This window comes from Eumetopias jubatus, unplaced genomic scaffold (genome assembly GCF_037043125.1).
Source record: "Eumetopias jubatus isolate StellerSeaLion01/CBP00866 unplaced genomic scaffold, mEumJub1_p1.0 scaffold_1, whole genome shotgun sequence".
In the NCBI taxonomy this organism is placed as follows: Eukaryota; Metazoa; Chordata; class Mammalia; order Carnivora; family Otariidae; genus Eumetopias; species Eumetopias jubatus.
In genome coordinates, this window is record NW_028274807.1 from 87932945 (window position 1) to 87943279 (window position 10335).

Consider the following 10335-nt stretch of genomic DNA (forward strand, 5'->3'; position numbering starts at 1 on the left):
AATAGAGTTCCTTAATGTTGAAATCTATTGCTTGCCTAACATTCTAACAGAAGTGCTCATGGGTAGATATTTTCCTGTACGTTCAAAATGGTTCCCTGACAGGTAATGAAATACGATATCAGCTGTAATATAAATTAAAACACTTACAAACTCTCCAGGGAGTTCTGAACTATTTAAATGCTTCAGAGCATGGTTAGAGATTTCCAGAATAGTGACTTCTTAAATATCACTGAAACGCCTACCAGCCCTAAGGGTCTATGACTCTGAATGCTAAAGCTTCATGGATACCAGCTTGGAACAAGCTCTTGGTGGAAGTGGAGAATTTTGTAGGTCTGATGTAGATCGGGGTTGATAAGGATGATGGGGAAGGAAGAGCTCTTAGCATGCACAGTGAAGATAAAACTCCTTAATGCCTTTATTAAATTTCTGAGAAATCTCTTGTTTGCATGATACGACTTAATAATAATGTCATAATATTAATTGTTATACATTTTGTGCCAAATAACGTATAAACATTTGCCCATTTAATTGTTCTAGCTACCGTGGTGTTGTTATCCCTATTTAGTAGAGAGGTAAACTGAGACTTACACAAATTAAGAACCATGACAAAAATCCAACAGACGGAAGATAGAAAAGGGGGTCACCATTTCAGCTTATGAGCGGTTTTTCTTTAAAACCTGGGCTATCAGCCAATATACTATATTGCCTTAAAACAACATTATCATTTTGCTAATTTATTCATAGTGAGCAATGAATATTCACTAAGTGCCGGGCACTGTTCTAGGCCCAGTAGAATACATTAGTAAATAAAATAAGGTTGTGCTGTTGCGGAGCTTACATTCTAGTAGGGGAGGATGCACTAAAAAAACAAATGCAGAAACATAGGTACTTTTGTGTATATAATGCATACACGATGTAAAATGTAATGAGGATAGCCAGAACTCTTTCTGTGTGACCTCTTTACAAAAATATTAACGTCTAGTGGGTCAAGGTGTACAGCTAACAAACAAAAAACTGGTGCATTTCAGAGATGGGCCGGGGCTTTGGTAGGGATGGCTACACCTGCGGAGTCTGAGCATCGCCAGCTGCTCCCCCAGGACACTATTTCAGTTGGCCCCCCGCCCCCCGCCCCAAGTTAGCCATGTGCCACCGAAAAGCTGGGATCAAAAATGGCCATATGCCTGAGAAAATGCAACGGGACTTGGTGGAGTGTATTACCCAGGCATTGGAGGAATATAGAGACCACTGCGGCCCATATTCAGGAGTTTGATAAGAAGTACAACCCCAAATGTCGCTGCAACGTGTGGAGGAACTGCGGTAGTCACGTGACACACGGAACCAGCTTCATCTACTTTCACCTGGGCCAGGTGGCCATGCTTCTGTTCCAACCTGGTTAAAGGTACAGACTGTGTCACACACCCAGGGATCGGTCCAAAAACAAGGACTAAAGCCTACCTTTCAAATACCAGAGACTGAAATCTTCGACCTCGTCTAAGGGAACGCCTTGATCTTTGAACCTTTATTGTGTTGTTTTGTACAGGGCATTCTCTGTACGAATTTATGGTGTTTACAGAAAAATTAGCAAAACAGCTTCCATTTGTATTTGTTTTCTATTCCATGCCTCTCTGCCTCTTGTTTTTTCTCCTCAAAACCCATTCCTTTCAAAAAAGAAAAAAAAATCTCTTGGAGAAGCAAAACAAAACAACAGAAACTGGTGCCTTTCGACTCTAGGGGAAAACCCTGCCATGGTTAGATTGTTAAGATGAAGTCAGTGGCTCTCGGTCAGACGTTGCAATCTCCAACGATTGCCAGTAGGTGGCAGTCATGCCTTATAAACATTAGAGACAGGAGCCTGATTGGCACTTAGAGCTTAAAATGAGACTTAGGTTCTTTGATTTTATAATGCTAGAGCTTCCTATGCTATCTAATTATCTCTGTCGAATGGGTTGGGTATATGAAAGACTTAATCAGTACAATTTGAAATACAGGTAATGTGGCTGTGTCACTCTCAGTGACAATTTATACAACTTTTATTTTAAGGCAGTCCTAAGAGTGCAGCATATTTTGTTGGAGCCTATGGATTATATTTATATTCATGATGAACAATCGACTGCATGATGAAAATAGGCTTATGGAAGTGCAGCATTCTGTTAAATTATATGGTCAGAACACACTTAGAGCTGAGAATCTAATAAAGGTTTTCACAGAGGAAAATGTGATTGAAAAATAAAACCCATGCCTAGAAATTGATATGCCTTTTAATCAAGCTTTCAAAGTTGTTCTGATAATTTGCACGGAATCTTTGCTACCTTGCAGGAAGGAGAACATTACAATATGCTGCATTTAGAAAGAAAAGACATGCACATTTTGGGCTGTGATTAAAGGCCTACTCCTGTCCCTACCATGATCCTTATCATTTTCCTTCAAAATTAGATTGAGGGGTTAAAACAGATAAATTTATAGCACAGGGGCATCATTCTGTCCTTCAAACCACACTGCTCTTTGCAGTGAGTGAGTGAGACCCAGTGTTGGAAGAAACATGAGATGGAGTGGTGAACAGAATTTTAAAGGGTGTGTCTATGTCTTGTTGCTTTACTATCATTGTTTAAAGGTGCAACCACCGGGCCCTCAGATGCTCCCTTTTTGCTCTCTAACATGCTTGCTAGTCTGTAAGCCTACTGCATTTGCTGAGAATGTTACTTGCTTTCTGTCAGATTTGCTGTCTGAATTGCAAGGCAACATCTTATTTTAAAAGCCTCAAGTCCCTTGTTGGTGAATTGTTAAGAAGCTATTAGTCAATTAGTATTCATAAAAAACATCCTGCTGATGTCTACAGCAGCCAATGAATGTGTGACTCAGTTACTTTTATGCTGAAGACCTGAGGATTCTAGTGCTTTCTCTGCTAGATCTAATAGGGAAAAAGTTGTGTTTCAGGAAGTTGCTAGACTTTTGTAAAGAAGATACCAACAGCCATGATTTTCAACTGCTAGCCTAGCGTTTTGCTATTGTATTACCCTGAAGTTACCGTGAAGATGTTAGTGTTTGTTTACTCTTTCCCTCTCTGTATATGCCTATTAATCTACTAGCCTCTTTCTGAATTAAATTTCATTTGTGAAGTTAAAACCTATTCTTTACCTTTTTTCTTGGAGGACAGCAGGAGGGTATGAGGATCCTTCAATCCCCAAAAGGGCTCTGAGTGTCTCTTCTCAGATCCTGTCTGTGAAGTTCTGCAGCTATCTGTCTGTAGCTTCTGGTTCTTTCTGAAAATGGATTTAATCCAACTGCTCACTATGCTGAGTTCTTCTAAATGAAATCATGTCCAGTGCTTTCCACTTCTTTCTTAACTAAACCTTAGAGTTAAAAAAGTCCAGAATTTGCACCTGGTATTTTTTACAGCCCAACAAATGTTTTTCTTTTGCTGAGAAACCAAATTAAAAGATGCAGGAATCGGGGCTCCTGGGTGGCTCAGTCGGTTAAGCATCTGCCTTCAGCACTGGTTGTGATCTTGGGGTCCTGGGATCGAGCCCCGCATCGGGCTCTCCACTGTGCCAGGAGCCTGCTTATTCCTCTCCTTTTACTGCCGCCCCCATCCCCCCTGTTCGTGCTCTCTCTCTCTCAAATAAATAAATAAAATCTTTTAAAAAATGCAGAAACCAATGAACTAGTAATAACAACCTGTCTTTAAGAGGGCTAAGATGGGAGAGGAACTAAATTTCCTACAGAAGAACAAAAATCTTTCTTTGATTTTGGTTTAGTGATAGTATTGAAGGTTTCAACCTAATGCTATGTGGGTAAGAAAGCTCTTCCAGAGCATATGAGAACTGTCAATTTAGAGTCTTTGTGTAAGCCAGTTCGGTGCCGATCCCAGGAATCTGTCTGCAAGGGCTAGGGACAGGCTTCCTCCCAAATGTCTCGGTAAAAAGTGGGTCAAGTTGGGAGAGTTTTTGAAAGAGCAGAATCCGAGAGATTAAGGTGCGTTCCTTGTGCAACATGGTATTTCAATAGAGCGACAGCTAAAGAGTGTAATTCCTACTCCCTGCTTTTCCTCTTTCTTGGAATGGTAAGGTGGAGAAAAAAAAAACAATCAACATTGTTTATAGCTTGAAAGAAAAGTTTTTACAAAACCATGGACAAGTGGGAACTCAGTGCAGCTTTCTGAAGTGTCTGAAAGAAGACAGCATGGCTCACTGCTTCCAAATTAGATCACAAATTTTCTGGCTGATGGCAGCATCTTAGTGCTCACCCTAAAGGCAAAGATCTGAACAAATTACATTTTCATATCTTAGGTTCATTTATCCCTGCTGAGATCACACAGAAGCAAGGAAATACACATACATGGAAATCCAATAGGCCCAAGGGACAGGCAGCAGTGTGGTACACGGGAAGGGGCTGACAGTTAAAGCGAAATTAAACCTCTCTGCTTCTGCAGCAGATGATATGCCCTGCTTAACACACATCATCACTCTGATGGAGTGCACCCCTCTTGGATAAAAGGGGCATGATGGATTTAAGAACCAGACTTTGTTTATTGAAATGTTCCTGTAATTAAGTGTTTAACCCTTGCTTTAGTTTCACCCCCCCCCCCCCCGCGATTTATGGAAAAAATGCTAATGTTGGTGTAAAGCTCAAGTGAGATGTTTTTGTGGGAATATAACACCTTTGGGGAATAAAGGTAGGAAAAGGTAAGATAAACTATGACCAGACTGGGGAAGATTTTGTAGGCCAGCCTAAGGGGTTCCATCTTTATTCAATGGATGTTGGGAATCTCAGGAAGCTTTTGAGAGTGGAAATGATCAATATGGAGGAAGCCTGTATTATACCCGTAGGTGGCAAAAAGGAGAAAGATCGTTTAGGATGCTTTGGCAGTGCTTGAGGCAAAGGGAAGTAGGAGCCGGAGGAAAGATAGTAAGAGTAGGAATGGAGATAAGAAAATTGATGAAAAGGTGGTCATAAACGTGCAGGCTTGGCAAGTACTTGGGCAGAGCAGGCAAGACGAGAAAGGAATTCCGATACTACGAAGTTTGAGACTGGGTCACCATCACCCTGGTGGTGCTGCTCATAGAGATAGGATCCCTAGGAAGAGAAGCAGGCTTGGGAGGGGATGAGAGTTCAGTTTTCAGTATGGAGTGTGAAGGTCTTGTGAGAGAGCCATGTGGAAGTGTCCGTGAAGGTACGGAAAATGCGAAACAACAGTATGTTAGGGCCCAACTAGAGTTGTTTGGGGAGAGAAGAATTAGGGCAGATGAGGCAACTTTTCTTGGAGAGTTTATGCTTCCTCAAAAAATTTATTTTAATTTTACATTTTATTTTTCAACACAGATGTGTATTTTTAACTTTGCTTTGCAACCGAGCTTGACAGATACTCAGTTAAATGAAAAAAATCTTAAGTGTACAAATTGATATTTATATTGCTTTACTATGAGAATATGTTTTAATATTAGTTACGGTAAAACAAAATAAATTCTTCTGGATGTTATTGTTTGTACTCTATCAGAGACCTGAGGGAGTATGCACATGAGATTTGATTTCAATGGTCCCTTGTAGTAATAGAAGGGATCGAGAGTGGAGAGAACTGCGAAAGGGGGATAAAGAGCCTCAGGGACACACTGGGGATGAATCTGTGTTTGAGAGGAAGAGGAAGATAAGCCGAAGAGGTTGACTGGAGACTTCAGAGAATTAGTGTTGCTGGTACCATGGGGAAAACACGGATGACCGGCTCCCTCAAATGTTCCAGAGAAAGCTTCAAGGAGGAAGAAAGAGAGTTTGGATCGGGGTTGGGGGAGCTTGAGGGAGGAGAAAGACGAGCCGAGCAAAGAGGTGGGAACCAGTGGTTAACCGGTAAGTGGACAGTGAGGAAGTAGAGGAAGGCGAATTAGAATGGAAGAGCAAACAGATGAGAACCAAGCAGTTTCAAAAGAAGGACAGGAAATCCAAGTGAGAGAGAACTCCCTTCTGGGGGAGGCAGGAAGGGGTGGGAGGAACATCTTTAAGCTCCGATGAAGCCCCAGATACTCTCCTGTTTCTCTCCTTTATGTCTAGCAGAACTGCAAGGAATTCAGTGGTAAAAAAAATTCTGTTTTGTAAAGCTTTGATGAATCTGAGTTATACAGAAGGCAGCACTTATTCTTGGCGGGAAACAAGTTACAGGGAATCCAGTCTGCTTAGACAGTCTTGTTGCATGCTGATGAGGAGAAAATCATTCTAGAAACTCCTTCCTTGCCAAGCTGCGGTTATTGGGATATGTCTGGTATTACTACAATGACCAGCTCTGCCTCTGTGATCTAGGGGGTTATTCTGGGCCCTCCAAGGATGCTAATTTAATTATTGCTACACTTGCTGGGAGGAGATAGTCTCTTAACAATCTTGGACTGAAGCACTGTAATGGAAAGCATGGGTTAGCTGGCGTTTGACTTTGGCATTTGACATTTACACTCTGTTCCTTGAGAAAACAAAAACCTACTTGTCACATTTGCTTATTGTGTACCAAATATTCCTATACCCACGAGAGGTTGGGCATATATTTCTTTTGCCAATTTGACCAAAGCAGCAAACACACTTCTTTCTCAAGTGGAAGATAATGAGACGCTTTACCCACTTCCCTAGAGGGGCATCTCAGCACGTCAGCTCACTACTCTTTCTTGTACCTCTCATCAAACATCAGTGTTAATTATGACTGATTAGGATGAGTTGGATTTGTTGACAGAATATCTAATGTAACTAATCAACTCCAATTTTTTTCAAAGTTAATTTTGTAAATATATTCCAACTGAAGCACCATGGGGTAAGAACTTTTCTCGTTACAGCTTGTGATCTATCAAAAAGAGAAATAGGGGATAAATTATTGTATTGCAGTTTCCTTAAGTTGTTTAGGCTTGTGCCTGAGAAGAGCAAGGAAAGGCATAGACCAGTATCCAGGAGTTGTAAGTGAGGTCTTGGTGTATTTGTATCAATGAACACAATTGTTCTCAGATGTCATCTATCTTGGGGTTGATTTCTTGAGAATTTCTCTTTTGAAGCAATGAATTTCATCTAAGTTCATTTTCCTCACAGTGTCATGTCTAAAAATGTAAACTCAAATTCATTTTGCTTGGGTGAATTAGCAGCATCTCCTGGAGGTGTTGGAGGTATGTTGGGATATTGCAATATTGATGTTGAGACTTTTGAACTAACAGGGACATTTCCATATCCATGAAACCAGAGCTATAAGCTTTAACAACAAACAGCTTCCCTTAGCAAATGTAAACATTCTGAAAATATTCTGATCTGACAAATAGAAAATTAACTTAAATATAATCTTTCTCTCTTTTTAAAATTCTCCCCAAAGTCACCTTAATAGTTTTCTTAGAGATAGGTTTTTCATTTTTACAATTCCATCTCTCTACCCAAAGGTTCTATTTGAGTATGCTCTCCACTTGGCCATTCTGGGATTTGAGTGGGGTTGTGTGTGTGTGTGTGTGTGTGTGTGTGTGTGCTCAACTGAAATGTTGTACCCCAGTTTTCAATGGCAGAAGATGTAAGTTATATTAAATACATATAAAAATTTATATCAAAGAACATTCAAGGCATTATTTGCATAGTAGTTCATTTTTCCAAATTCTTACACTTAAAAGGATTTCTACTGTGTCTATATATTTTTAGATAAGTGGTCTCGTGTACAGAAACCCAACCTCATGACCTGAAATGTTATCACGAAAATGCTTATTTCATATATATTCACAGGGGATATAGAAAGACCGAGGATTTCCGTAGTTACACTTCAGGGGTCTGACTAAAGTTGGTAAGAAGCTATGAAATAAGTAAAGCTAACCTTTGCCCATTACCATGTAAATCATTTGGTTTCAGAATGTTTGCCCTGGAATGGGTGAAGGTTTGTATTTTCTTCTTGTCAAAATGCCTGTGAACTGGGAGTGAAACAATGATGTTTGCAAATGTCAACTTTAATGCCTGTCTGCTGGATCCTGGGCAGTGGCTTTTGAATAGCTAAAATTTTGAAGCCTCTGGATGTAATGTGAGTATGAGCAGTACATAAAGGTGGCTTTAAAAAAATTTGATGCCAGTGTATAGTGATCACAGAAAGAAAAATCTGAAAATCAATGCCATTCCTGCCTTACCACCAGAAAGCAGGTAGACTGAGGGAATTATGCCTTTTGTTTTGCTATAAAACCATTTCAAAACACTGTTGTTGAAGTATTTTTTTTTTCAGCATTGTCTTAATGTCTTTTTCCCACTCCTATGTTTACAGCATGACTGACTGAGATTTGAGAGGCAATTTCTTCCAGGAAACATGGAAGCTTTGGGTATAATGGTGGTCTCATTGGGAACACATGATAATTGCTATTGTTTTCACATGGTAAAAATAAGTTATTGCTCTCCAAACCGCAGATGACAGAGGAGGGGTTAAATTCTTACTGCAATGCTGCCTACTCCTCCAAGAAGGAATTTTATTATGCTTTGCATGGATTTGACTTCAACAAAACTCCTAATAGGGGTTTTATGTATAATAATAATATAATATAATGTAATGTAATATAATATGTAATATGTATAATGTGTTTATAAAATACATTTTATAAATGTGGGAGAAATGAAATGACTAGATTGCATTTTAATAGAATAAAAATAAGTTTTTGACTGTTTACTCTCTGCTAGAAAACTGTCCTAGGTCTACTTTCCATTTGACTCACATGAAAACAACGTAATAGCTTATCTTTTTTACTTGTCTTCTACAGGTGACTCAGCTGAGGTACTCTCCCTGAAAGTTTGAGTCTATACAGAGGGAATACAAATGAATTCAAAGATGTTTTGAAAGTTTGCTGAGTTAAATATTATACTTAAGTTTAATTCTTTCCCTTTGTTACAGTAGGGTTTTTTCATTCCTGAGCTTCAGATTCCCTGATGTTAGTAAATAGCCTCTCCCATGACTAGGACAAGGAACGTAAGAAAGATATGAATGATGGCTTCAGCCTCCCAGGGGGCAGGTGGCTTGCTGGGTGGGTTAGATTCACTGGAGATTTTAGCAGGAAGTTTGTGGGATTGTAGGGTAACCCTCATAATATATATCAGCTCCCCTTCTTTGATACATATCTAGTGCAAATGCATCTTCAAGTTCAAAGCAGACTACCACCTTTAAGCTTCTTTTCTATAGAATTCTGGAGCCCCCATCTGCCTGGGTGTCTTGAGAGAAGTAATGTTCAGACTTCGGGCAGACGTAGACAGCATGTGGAAAGTAAATGCAACCAGCAAAAAGCAAGTAAGTGTGACATGGTGGAAACCAGCAGAGCAGAATGGTAGCAGTAGCCAAGGATCCCACATGGAGGCTACAATGTAACAAGGCAGGCAGGATGGAGAGGAGAAAGTGTAAGCACTGGTAAGGATTTCCAACCAGGGCAACAAAGCCCAGACAGAGAGTGTATCCAGGAGGGAGCCCCCAAGTTTTCAGTGATGTGCGAAAAGCAGCTAAAAACAAAATAGAGACACTGGCCCAGCCATCCCTGTTTAGGAAGAATTTATCTTTCTGTCTGAGAAGGGATTGGTGGTCAAAACTAAAATCACACCTATTTATTTTATCTAATTGAAGGATTCTACTTATTAAAATAATCAGTTCAGTTAATAATTTAGAAATGACACACATTTTCTTCAAGAATCTTTTTGAGTTCTAAGTTGTGATTAAAACCCATAGCTAGCTATTTTTAATCATATCTGATTTGCCCGAATCTGACCAATGACTCTTTGGTTATTGGACCAGTGTGTAGACGGGGGAAGGCTTTCCCCAATCTCGAGTCCCAGATCCCCTACTTTCCTGGAAGAAAGGAAAGAAAGCCCTGAAAAGATAGTAAAACAAAGCCAGAGATTTGCGTTATTTTCTAATATTGAACGTAGAGAGCTGTGAGGTGCTGTTTAGACAAGACTGTATTCCATTTGCATGAGTGGGGGCCAGAGAAATCTGCTGGAGGTGTGTTTGTTTAAAGTAGCTGTTGGAGTCTTTGGTTTATACTGCTTAATTTCATAGCTGTCACTTTGTTTCATGGGAATGTTGTATTTCCAGTAATTTGCAAGAATATGTGAGTTAAGCATTGCCAGATCTCTTTGGAGGGATGAAATTAACATGTGTGATGAGAGTATTCCACTTGAGGTTCTTAACCCATTAGGACCAGAATACTAAATAACCTGTTCAAATATGGTCTGCTGGCTATCAGTTTCTTTTACAGATTGCTTTAAAACTTCAGGCAGACATACGTCTATATCTAGATAGATATGGGTATCATATAATTATTTTTTAAATCACAACATGCTAAAGAATTAAAAAGCAGGAAAACACAAATGCGACTCTGAGTC

At 39.7% G+C, this 10335-nt stretch overlaps 1 pseudogene; it reads left to right on the plus strand.

Moving 5' to 3' along the window:
* The first annotated feature begins 1141 nt into the window (after nucleotides 1-1141).
* Nucleotides 1142-1397, plus strand: LOC114206919 (dynein light chain 1, cytoplasmic pseudogene; annotated as a pseudogene).
* Nucleotides 1398-10335: the final 8938 nt, after the last annotated feature.